This window comes from Aythya marila, assembly GCF_965140915.1.
Source record: "Aythya marila genome assembly, chromosome: 1".
In the NCBI taxonomy this organism is placed as follows: Eukaryota; Metazoa; Chordata; class Aves; order Anseriformes; family Anatidae; genus Aythya; species Aythya marila.
In genome coordinates, this window is record NC_139042.1 from 162,125,302 (window position 1) to 162,138,551 (window position 13,250).

A 13,250-nucleotide genomic window follows, 5' to 3' on the forward strand; every position below is an offset into this window, starting at 1 on the left:
CAGGGCGGGGGGCGAGGCGGTGCCGTGAGGGGACGTGAGGGGAGGCGGCCGGCATCGCGGGGCTTCATTCGTGGGGTGGGCAGGAGGGCAGAGCCGGGCCCCGTGGGGGTGAGGAGCAGCGCTGAGGTGTCGGCTCGGCGAGCGGGGCTGCCGGCGGCGGTCAGTCAGGTGCGAGGGGCGAGCGGTGTGTCCCGGTATCCGTGGGGTCTGTCAGCCCGCCCCTCGTTCTGGGACGGGTTTGGGACCCGCAGCCTCGTCAGTTGCATGGCTTTCTGGCACAGAATGGATCGCACTCACAGCTTTTGGTTTGACAAGCTAAGCTGGCCAGCCCATGAGCACATCCTTGTTTAATGCACAGCTTGATGCTGTGCGTACACAGAAAGTCCCATTACAGCCCCATGGCCCTGTTTAAGTTTAGCACTTTGTGTAGGTAGCGCCAGAGGTACAACAGGCAAAGAAGTGAAGACCCCATGCTGTTCCCCCACTGAGTTCAACGGCATTCTCCCATTAACTGTACTCGCAAGATGTAAAACACAGCAATGGCAAAATGGCATTGTGGCAGGCAGGATTTTAATGTTATGTTTTCAGAGTGAGTGTTAATTACTTCAGTTCTATAGTACCTTCAAGTCAATGGAAGGATCTGTGTTGATTTCACAAATAATTGGCTTTAGTCCTTCTCAGCAACAGTTTAACAGATGTTTTCATGCTTTTTTTTTTTTTTTTTTACCTGATTAAACTAACTTAATCTCTCAAATAGAAATATATATATATATATATCATCATGGAGACCTATCTTTCCAATATAGTTGTCCACAGCAACAAAACGACAGAAAATATATTTTATGTAGTTTGGCATTTTCAGAATATGAAACTGTCTTCTGCAATCTTGTCAACAGGACGCATAATTGAGCACTGACATAAAATTATTAGGTACAGAGACTCTATAACTATGGCCTTTCTGATTGAAACAGTCTGATATAAATAGCAATTGTAAGGTCTGATTCTGTGATCACAAGTGTTTCATTAAAGTTTGTTTTTGAATAAATAAATGCATAATCACATGAGTTTGGATTTACGACTTAAGTCCTTAGTCACAGCAGAGTCCCAGTGGAAAACCAACTTAAAGCTGAAGTAAAAAGTTCTGTATCTTGCTATCAGCCACTTGAATTCATTAGTTAGTTCCAAAAAGGCTGGCCATAAACTAAGAATACTCCAATTTCTGTTCTGAAGGTTCGCAATGCCCTTTGTTGGTGTAGTCATAATTTTCCTTTATTTCTGCCTTGGATTTGATTTTGTATACAGTCTCATGCATCACCTGATAAATACCTTCTCACATGTATCTTCTGTATATGTGGCTTGGATAAGCTTCTTGATGTTTGCTGAGAGCCTGAAGAGGTGCCAGTATTCTGTGAAGAGCTAACTGTAAGGCAGGGGTATGTGCGTAAACCTGCACAGTAGTGAATAATTACATTAGAAGCAGGATACTAGGGAAAACTCAGTTTTTAAAGAATTTGGATTGTTTATGTGGTTGGATCAGCAGATGGCAAATATGACTCAGTATAAACGTTACATAATTCTTCTTGGGAAAATAAAATCTCAAGACTGTGCTCTAATTGAAAAGATCATCCAGAAAGCTGTGGAAGAACAGTATGGAGAATCAGGATAGAAATATCAATGGAGCAGATGCATGCAGTAGCCAGCAAATTCAGGAAGGTTTTATGAATGTAGCAAGGCTCAAAACATACCCCAGTAAACCCATCAGCCCAACAAAACGGCAAATTCCAAACAGAAGGTTTGGTTTAATTAGCAAGTGGAGCAGAAAACAGTTATTCTACCAATCTGAAAAAATAAAAATGAATTTAAGCATCACTATTTAATGGAAAGGTTAAGCATGGATAAATTCTAAAGGCTACTGAAGCCAAGAGTTCAGAACATGGGTTGGTCTGTATCCAGAGATGAAATCAGTAGTGGACTGTAGCAAGAAAAAAAAAAAAAAAAAAAAAAAAAAAAAAAAAAAAGGTAGAGATTGAGTTGAATGTAAATGGTTGAACCTGTTAGGTGGACTCCTTTTTGTTTTTAAATGTCTTACGTTCGTTGTTCCTGGTAATACCAGTATGACACTGTGAACAGTATTCACCATCACACATATCCCAAATATGATAAATAGGCATGGAATGATGAAACATCTTTATGACTTGCAGTAGTTAGAAATGAGAAAGATAATTTGTAAAACAGCCAAAAGATCTTTCAAAAGCTTATGGCTTCTGAGCAGTGCCATTCTATACCACAGCAGAATTCTGATTTTATGATTTTAGTATTTGCGAAGACATTTCAAGTTATGACCACTGCAGCTGTCAGTGCTTAAGTGGCATCACACCTTCAATCTTAAAAATTCTCTTAACACAACATATGCCTTACCTTCTGTTTTCTTCCATTTTCTAAAATACCACAGAAAGCAGTTAGCCTACCTAGAAATTCTTTAATAGGTTTGTTATTTGAAAGGGCTGGGATTGACTGTAATAAGCAGAGACTTTCCTTAATGTTTTTACAATGCTACTACCACATGGCTTTGTTCTCATTTCAGGGTGACAACTTCTTGATTTCATCTTCCTGCAGTCTCCCATTCATACAGCAAATTAAATGGGTGCTTTCTAAAATTCTCTGTCTTTCTCTATTTTCAAGCGGGAGCAGAGAAGAGATATGAAAAACTGAGTTGCAAATATTGGAAAAAAAAAAGAAAAAAAAAAAAGAGTGTGGTATTAAAAATAGCTGTGTAGAATTGCAAATGTTAACATCATATTTCAGGACTGCCTGTTGTTAATTCTCTTGTGTAAGGATGAGAAGGTCTTAGATCCCTATACAAATTTTGATGGATGTTCTAAGAGAAAGCTCAAAATGCTGGAATAAGACATCAGATCAATTTGACAATAAAAAACAAATGCGTATCAAATAAGCCCAATTATTTTTCTTTTTATTGCATGCCCACAGACTGGGGGCAAGAGCTGCAAAAGTACCCTAGAGGAATGGGTATTTTTCATACACCACCTAGGTGGCAAGGCTCTTTTAGGCTTGATATTGTCTGTTAGTCTTTCTTTACAGTACATACACTGTGTTAAAACCGTGAATGCCAAGCAACCTTTCTGTGTGTGTTGCTCATCTAACAGATATCTAAACATCAGGCTTGGGGGTTAAGTCCAAAGCTGGGGTTCTGGGAGGACGTCTGAGCTCTTGGGGCCAGGTGCAGATGCATGTTGTGTCCCAGTTCCCCGTCAAGGTGGAACCAAGATGCACATCTGCCTTCTTCTGACAGCCCCGCACAGGTATGGGCTTCAGATTAGACATCTGGGACAGAATATTTCTATCCTGCTTGGTTCAGGTTGCACCACTGAAAGGTGAGAAGGACTTACATACTCTTCCCTTGGAAAAGAAAACAATGGAAACAGAGGGTACTAAACACAAATTACAACGTATATAAAAACTCCAAGGTGCTGTGGTTCCAAAAGGGAGCACAAACACTGGGACTCATCAGATCAAGGAGCAGCTGAAGTAACACATAAGACATGTTGATGACTTGGCCACAACAGTCTACACAATTCTGACTAGATCATATTTTCTGTAAACAGTTATTTGCTTTGAGGCACGTTGTCGTTGTCATAGTGTAAATTTGTAATGGAAAAGATCGTGCAAGGAGATGGTCCCTTTCTTAGTGACTGTGCACAGCTGTGAGATGCTGTCTGAGCACTTGCACTGATCCCACTGCATTGCTTTCTTGGGGTTGGGAACACACTGGAGAAGAGCAAGAAATTAAACCATTGTACTGTCACCCAGGCACTGACCCGCAGAATCATCCAAACGTGGCATGGGAAGCGTGCCGCTTTCCCCAGCGGGCTGTGATATCCCACTGCCTGAAAGTCGAAGGGGCGCACAGACTGCAGGTTGTGTCTGCCCCGGAGAGCTGAGCCTCCAGGAAGCAGCGCTGGGATAGCTCTGACAGTAAGTCAATGCCTGCCGTGCCCTTGCCAGCACAATTGCAATGTTGCTGGGATGGTAACTGCTAAGATTAACTGGCATATCTATACATTTCTTTACATGTATTTGTTGTGTGACAGCAGGTGGGATTAGCAGTATAATTATTCATCCAATCCTTCTGCTCTGATGTAGGTTTCCATCAGTTTGCTATCAAAATATGCCTAAGACTGTTCTTCATGCTTTAGAGAGAAATGCAGAATGAAATGTGAATACAAGTAGGTAAGAGCAGCATGCTGATTAGATGCCCCAAACCAGCATATGCTGACAGTTACAATACAGTACTAAAGCTCTGCCTGTAAAGCTTGCTGAAATAAAAATAGCTCATTTCTACCTTTGATACACTGCAACCTCTTTCAGACTTGAAAATATTTCTCCCTTCTTGTCTTTTAAGATATGTATAGCATTGCCAACACATCAGATTTTGACTTCTTGAAAGATTATAAATCTCTGATGAAGCAAGCTAGCAATGAGAGACAGAGACTGGAAGTACAGGCAGATGTTAAAAGTGTGTGCAAATATTATCCCTGGCCCTTGAACAGGAGTATACGGGGGGGCTGGTGCACTCTAAGGCAATAGCATAGCTAGAGGTATTCTGACAATGATCTCCATTCTCTTTGTGGCTCTACTAATAGTAATTAGTATATAGGAATATGTAGTAAATCACTCAAGAGTAACAGAAATGACCGGGGAAGTTGTAGATGCCCCATCCCTAGAAGTGGTCAAGGCCAGGCTGGATGGGGCTTTGGGCAACCTGGTCTGGTGGGAGGTGTCCCTGCTCACAGCAGGGGGTTGGAACTGGGTAATCCTTAAGGTCCCTTCCAACCCAAACCATTCTGTGATTCTATAAATGGCTGAGCAAACACTAGCTCATCATACATCCTTCATGCATAGTTATGCTCGTGGGTACACATTTTGATGACCAATAAGGCAGAATGTGTTTGAAATTCCAGCTGAGCTTCTCCACAACACGCAGCTTCTGACCTCACTGGTCCAAAAGTGGAAATGAATCATGCACATAGAAGAAAATAGATTAAATTTAGTTAATGATCTAGGAAGACCTGGAACTGTCCATAAGTATTTAAAATGTATAAATGTCAGACTGAGAGATGGGAAATAATAGGTTGATACAACTAAGACTGATAGTTGTATACATAATGATAAACATTTGAAAGGAGAAATATAAAGTTATACAAGTTATTGTTAATGTTGCAGTGGAAATTAACATGGAATCAAATTAACACATTTTTTCTTTTTCCCTCAAAAATCAAATGGACATGGGACTGTCAAATACACAAGAACAATCTTCCACTAATTTTCTTACTAGCTGTAATTTACCAAATCTTTGCAGTTTCTAATTTTGATAGTTATCCTTAACAGAAATGATGCAGCAAGCTAACTTTGTACTGGGCTCTTGGGTTTGGCTAGTTGTTGTTGTTGGTTTTTTTGTTTGTTTGTTTTAAATTAACATAACTATTTGCGATGAAAGAAATTTTTGTCATTTTAACTTCTTCTGGCCCTTCTTCGCAGGCCAATTCCAAAAAATCAACTGGTGTTACAGTGCCATAAGAAGAGGATTTTTTTAAACATATCAATAAATAAAAACAGCTTGCCTGGACCAGATTAATTTCCCAAAGAGTCTGATGGAACCTCAAATCTAAAGCTCATGCAATGAAAAACTTCAAGGTGCAAACTATTGTATAAATTGGCCTCGGTGTTAGAAAAGAGGAAGGTAGTGAATGTGATACTAGTAACTTCCAAAGGGCTTGAAGAGGGGTTTGGAGAACCAGGGTCTGATTCCCGTGCCTGGCAAACAGGTAATATCTGGTTACATACTGTGATGAAGATCCAGTACAGCTTTTCAAAAAGCTAGTCATGTCTTGCTCATCTATTGGAGTTCTTTGAAGGAGTCAAAGAGCATACAAAAAATGGCAATTCAATCAATACATTGTATTTGGCTTTCTAAAAAGCCAGTTTTCACAGTGGTGAGAGGTTGTCGGGACAGTCCTGCAGATGTCTCCCCTAGGACTTGCACTGCCCAACAAACTCATAGTTTCAGAAGAGAGTATAAAGTACCATAGTTAGCTAGCAAACGAATTGCAGATTAAAATTGCTTTTATAAAACTGAGTATGAAACGTGACATCATGTCATTGTTCTAGTAGAAAGCAAATAGGAATTGGAATTCAACATTGACAAAAGAAAGTAATAATTTCTCTGTTGTAATGTAAGAGGGAGATTTTTGATTCCCCTTTTTAGAGTTCCAAAACTGCTCTTGCATCTCCAGAATTTCAAATTGTTGTGGGATGCCAGCTGAGCATGCCAATTTAATGCTACATGGTAATTAAAACGGCAAATAAAATTGTTGTGAATTATTAGGAAAGGAATTAAGCATCATTATGGCAACCTATAAAACCATTGTGTTAGATCTGTCTCAAAAAGATTTTATCAGAAGCAGGACACACTAAAGGATGAGAGGTATAACCAGATGTACAGTACAGCCTTTGCGTAGCCTAAATAGACTAAGCCACCGTAGCTTTAAAAAGGTTGATCAAGGAGAGGTATAATAGCAGCATATAAAATCTCAGGTGGTACAGAAAAGGAAAAAATATAAAACCAGTAACCATTATTTTTTCCTAAACAAGAACTAGGGAAACAGTGAAAAATTCAGGGGACAGGCTTAAAACACATTAATGTATTTGTTTCATTCAAACATTTCAATTTAGAATAGGCTTAGGGTTGCTTTGCATTATGCTCGACTGCATACACTTTTATTCTGATAAATCACCTTTTAGCACAGAGTGATGCATGCACACCAGTGCTAACACAGCACAAGCAATAGCTGTGTAAGCTTTGCTCATCATCTTGCTAACATATCTGTCATGACTGAGGATACTGCCCTGCGTAGGAATGAGGCTTAATGTCTTATGGAAATTTAAATACACAGAGTATTGCTTACTATATTTTTGTACAGTATATATATACAACTGCAAAGTCATTCTGATGTTAAGGCTGCTTCCTATCTGCCCAGAACAGTTAATACCAACTTTGACAAGAGATGATGATTTTGGGAAGCCAATACTTCACTCGCAGCACAAGATTAGGGCCCCTAATGTTTTATTCAGTTAGCCAAATAGTGAAAAGGCTCTTCATTCTTAATTACTTCTCCAAGTCCCACAAAACAACATTCTAGAGTGTTTATTGAAATTTGAAAGCTAGTCCTGTACAGCCTAAGGAAGAAAGTTATTGCTTTTTGCATGAGAGGACATGGTTATGCAGTGAATTTCTAAATCTCATTTATCTCTTGTGTAACTGGATTAGGGAGGAAAATATTAGCATGAGTAATTTGTTTGCTAATGTGACAACTCTCTCATTTTCAGCCTTCAGACAATACAATAGATTTTGGTCAAAAATAATAATTGGTAAAGTTTCTGGCTAAAACAGCCAATTCATTTGATTTATGCCTTATTTATCTGAACTGAAGGTGACTATCAACCCCAGGCAAAAAAAGTGCTACTAATTTTAATTCAGCGGCTGAGTTAAAGCTAAGAGCTCAGGGCCAGAAACATACACAAAAAAATATTAAATGTAAGATAAATGTTTAAAGAACACAAAGGCGTATTTACCTAGACCTAGTAGCAAAGGTAGTGGAGAGGATTACAGGAATACCAGCGTATCCACAACAGTCTTCTTAGTGGAGCTGATTCAGCAAAATGCATTTAGGATTTAATCTGTGGATCCTTTTCCATAGGAAGAAAAGGGGCATGGCTGTGCATGATAGATGTTCTACTTCCATATTCTGTTAAGAGGATAGAGAGTACAGAGACATACTCTGCTGTGGATATGAAAATAGGCTGACATCATTGTAGAAAAACATGCAATAATTAATGCAATGTAATCTTTAATCAAATAATTAGATATAAGACAAATCAAAGCAATTTAATATAACACAAATATTTTTAGATCCTCACCTCTCCTCCCCCCCCTCAAAAAAAAAATAATTCAGCATAAGGAATTTGTATGAAAGTATTTAAAAGCAGGGTGAATAATTAAAGTAGGCAAATTCTTCAGTCACATAAATCTGATAACTGCTTTGATAAAGTCTTTTACTTTGTTTTTTCTCCATTCACATCTGAACCTGTCAAGCACTATATAAATTCTTGAAAATAAGTTTGTCTATGTCAAATTTGTGAGCTTGCAGCATTACTAACTCATCACATAATTCCTTTTTATGGTGAAGAAGATACCATAAAACAATTGTAAAATTGAAACAGCAAAATACGGAACTGCCCAGTTTTATTTTGATGCTAGCATTTCATCAAACTATAGCTTCTGTGAGCAATACCCCAGTGAAGACCAACCCTGCATTATCCTAAGACCTTTTTATGATCTAGTTTGTTTCCCCTCACCTTCTCCCTCTCCCTTATTTTAGCAAGGAAATGATTCAGCTTTAATGTATAAGCCAAGTCAACTTCTTTTGTTTCATGTAGGACTGCTCTTACATCAAATCATCTATCCCACTCATTTTGAATCTTTTGGTACTTTTCATAACACTCATACCACCTGATTTAGTTGTCAGCATGTCTTCATTTCTTGCCTATTTCTTTCTTGCTACAATTTTTAAACCTCCTTTTATAAAAGTTGTGTGCTTTCTACTTCCTTCTCTTCTTTAGTATCACTCCATATTTCTCACAGGGAAGATTACTCTGTTAGGATGGCTGTAGTGAAAGTTTACATCATGCTTAGGATACATTCAAGTTACAGCTCTGCCTCATCCTTTTTAAGTATGTGCTGCTTAATTTACCTTTGTCCAGCATGAACACTTCGCCTCTGCTACTTGGGAGTCTCAGATCCTTCTGGCTGGCCCATTTTCCATGGATCTCAGGAATTGCACTGTGGTTAAGCTCTTGGAAACACTACCTGATGTAGTGTAGTCTCCTTTTATCTTAAGTCTCACTTTAGGTAGCTTATACCAATTAATATAATAAGTTTCCAAGTGTCCACAAAGTGAAGGGACGTCAGTAAAGTAGAAAACTATGGCAGTGGTACTCTAATGACAGCATTTAGCAGTTAGTAGCCAGCTAGTATGTACATTATGGTGTTGCTCCATGTAAAAGTTTCTATCACCACATGGAAAAAACAAACAAACAATACCTGTTACTGCTTATAAATCACTAACACTCCTAGGTACAACCCTTGCTTTTGACTGCAGCACCCTGGACATAAAGGCAATCACAATGACCTTAAGGATGACAACAATCCAGCTGGATAGGAACAAGTTTTCTTAGAAAAGTTACTCAGAATTTGCTCTAATGTATTGTTTTCTCTGCACTTATTTCAAATACTCTTTTCCTCCCCTCTTCTGACAGCAGTGACTTACAGGAGCTGAACAGAGTGCACGTTTTGCATAATGGCAAAGAAAAAGAGAAACTGCGTTGTTTGTTTCCACTGCAATATTTCTTGAGCCCCATTTCACAGAGTCTTTTAAAATCTTCTTCATGATATGACTGAAGGAATACTTTCCTGTGGTATAAGTTGAAAATACTTCTGATAATTGCAAAGGAAGGTTTAAGAGCCTCAGCATTCAGGTCACGAACTCTCTCAGATATGCCTTCAGATGAATATGAGTTGGGAACTTTTAACTTGCCATTTTCTTGAGAGTTACTTGTTGCCAGCTGTTAGTGATTTAGGAGGGCTTAGGATACAGTTAAAGCAAACAGCTCTGATGCTGCTGTAAGGAATTTCTCAATGACCGTTTGCAACTGACCATTTTTCTTGCATTACTTCTGGATAAGTAACGAAATGCTGGTGAATTTCTTATAATTTTTTAAGAAAGCTATTGTACTCAAGAAGTGTGTAAATAGAATTTTTTTTTTGTGATTGTTTTCTAGCACAGATATCAAATCTTGTTTTAGATGTAAATGATTTTTCAGGATTTTTCATGTTAAATTTGAGCAGAGGTACCTCATTTCTACACCAAATTCAGTTCAGATTACGTGGCTGTGATTATGTTGTTGTCCAGTATACTGCCAAATATATTGTCAAATTTTGCAACATGTTCTACCATGTGGCATTGCAGCATGACACCTAAAAAAAAAAACCTCAAACCTCTCCATCATACCTATCCTGAATTGCAGTCTCTTACTTAAAATTTAAAAAAAAAAAAAAAAAAAAAAAGTGGAAGGAACAAACCACATTAAGATTCCAGTGGAATGAAAAGACATCTGCTTGCTATGTTATTTTTTCCAACTATTTGACAAAAATAAAGCAGCCCCATTCCTACAGTAAATTTTATATAGATTGCTTTTTTTCTCTGCTTAGTCATTCTGCCTGTATGTTTTTTGGAAAGCTGAACAGGATATAAAAAGACATGACTCCAGATCACACACTACAGTGTTAACATAAACTATCTTGTTACATTACCATCTGGTGAAGGTGGGTAAGGTAAGCATTTGCAAGAGAATATATATTGTTACTCCCCCAAAACACAGAAAAAAAAATATCCTCCATTTACTAAAAATGAATAAATAAAATCAGAGGTTTTCTAGTTAGCAAGATAATTGAATAAACTGATGATGTCAAGGTAGAGTTGTTCATCTGCACAATCCTAGGAAAAAGATAGAAAAAAAAAATCCCAAACTTTCTGTTTTAACAGAAAGCACTACAACCATGATAAATATTTTAATATGAAAGGCCAAAAGTATAAAAGATTATATTTTTATAATTTAAATCTAAAAAGGAAAATAAAATCTTTAAACGTTCAGGCAGTTCATATGGTTTATTTAAAGAAAACATGAATATGCCATAAAGAAGTTAGTAGACACAAGGAATAGCTATCTAACTTAAAAGTGAAAAAAGCCTGAGTTAAAAATCATGCTATGAAATTAATCATCAGAAGTTTATAATATGTCCAAATGTGTAACCTGACATTTTCTGGTTTAATGAGACTGTTCATGAGTCGAGAAACAAAGCAGATTGGTTCCCAGAAGGAAATGAATCTACAAGTGACTTCTTGGACTGCCATCTAGCGGTAGCTAGGTGAGGGCAAACCTGCTCAGCATGTTTTGTTCGTGTTTAAAAGGAGAATGAATGAATAATTCGGAATTCTGAGAGCTGTTAAGCACTATTTTTTCTTATTAGTAAAACAATAGTTAATAGTGCAATGTCATTACACTGTAAAATTTATGGCAGTTGCACTTTCCATGGTAATGGCTTACTGAGATTTGGAGACAATGTGAAGACGTCCAGATTTGTTCCAGAGGCTCGTTACTCAGCCCTTACCTGTTCACACTACCACTTCTGAAGTACTCATCTGTGCATGCATCTATCTGATGTTTGAGATGCTTACCAATCATCCAGCTTGAGTCAAGTCATGGTGGTTTCAAACCTACCCTAGCCTAGAAGAACTGCATTAACTAGTTCATGCATCCCCATGCTACTGCCTTACTGTCACGGAAGATACAGCATTAGTCCTTATCCCACACACTATGCAAGGCAGTCAGCATTTTCAGTAGCTCCTCACCTAGTTGTGGTGCAACTTATTTTTATGTCCAAAATTACGCCCTCAGAAATTCTTAAACGATGCAAGATTTAGCACTGGAATTACAGGGGAAAAGCTTTAGGAAATGCAGATACTCCACTTCTGCTCATGTTAAAAAGAGTGACAGCAACAGAAAAGGAGGTGATAACAAAATAGAGATGCTTTCATGTAACTGGTTAGGTGTGGTTTGGGCAGTGATGCATAAAAAACAAATGACCTTTTAACAAAATGAATAATGTTTACCTATTTAAATAGCTGGAAACATGAGAGAGTTCTCTCTTTGGAACGCAGAATCTTCCCCTTCCTTTGGGTAGGAACACAGGCTATTAGAAGAGTTCAGTTGGTTTTTGAAGACTCACTCACTCCTGCAGTTTGTTTCAGCTAGCAAAGTCATGTGGCATACTTGAAAGATGTTCTATAATATCTGAGAAGCTGCAAGTTGCAAAAAAACTTTTGTAAATCTTCATTTTAGTGTTGCAAAAATACCTATTTCAAAAAAAAGTGTTGTTTTGTTTGTTGTGTGTTTTTTTTTTCATATACAAAATTCACATTAGCCAATAAGCAAAGATTTTAGTTAGACAATGTAAAGATAAAATGCCTAATCCTTGCTTACATTTATGAAGAAGTTTAAACTGTTTGAAGCTTGTAAAGTGAAGTGACAACAGGTTTGGCCCCATACTTACACTGAGGAGACCATCAAAATTAAATAATTCACTTAAATTTCAAAGACAACATAATTTTAGAATTATGAGACTTTAAAATGTAAATTCTTCCATAAGAATGCTAAAAAAAAATAGTAACAACTGTGACCAAACAACTCCTATTTATTATCATTAACCTTGAGATTGATGCTTTATATTAATTTAATTGAGAAACAGAGTTTTGATCCTCCAGCAAAAGATCGTGTTGGTAACCTTTCCCTGTACATTCTTTGCATTACCTACTACTGATTCACCTGATCTTTGTGCTGCTCATTCTACCTGATTCCACGTGGTTAATAAGTAATAGAAAATGGGAAGGTACATTGCCACAACACTAAAGTGTGCACCTTAGTGCAAATTGCCTGCACCGTTAGAATCCATGTTTGCCTCCACACATTGCACAGCTGAAGCACATCTCTAAAGCCTGCTAGGAGGTTCACAAAGTTAGGTGTCTTAACTGAGGCAATGGGGCTGCTGTTCAAAAGCTGTCAGCTGAAATGAAATGGTACAGGTTGCAAGAGAAAAAGATAAGGTAGTATCGCAGTGCTGCTGAAAAGCTCATTTCCCTACTGGGAAGGATGAATTAGTGGATTTCTCAGCAAGTACCCACTCTGTTGCATATATGCATAATATACACATATTAGCAAAGTCATTTTCAGTTCCTACAACAGATAGAGAGACATTGGTTTAAAGCAATACCTGAATCAAAACCCAAAGTACTCTCCAAAATTCACAGATATCAACAGTGAGCTTAAAAACTACTTCAAGCATTTCGTGATGAATGCTTTTAGAACTTGACCAGTACAAGAACATTTTTATACAAAAACTGCTTTCTCCATCTTTACTTACCCCAAATCTGGTCAGTTGGAGTTGTTTACTTCTGCAATACATTGGCATGCTTTGTACTCTTGGAACTGTAGATGCTTGATAGAAGTTTTTACTTTGATCATCATGTTCCCCTTACATTTATTGTGACTAAAGATAA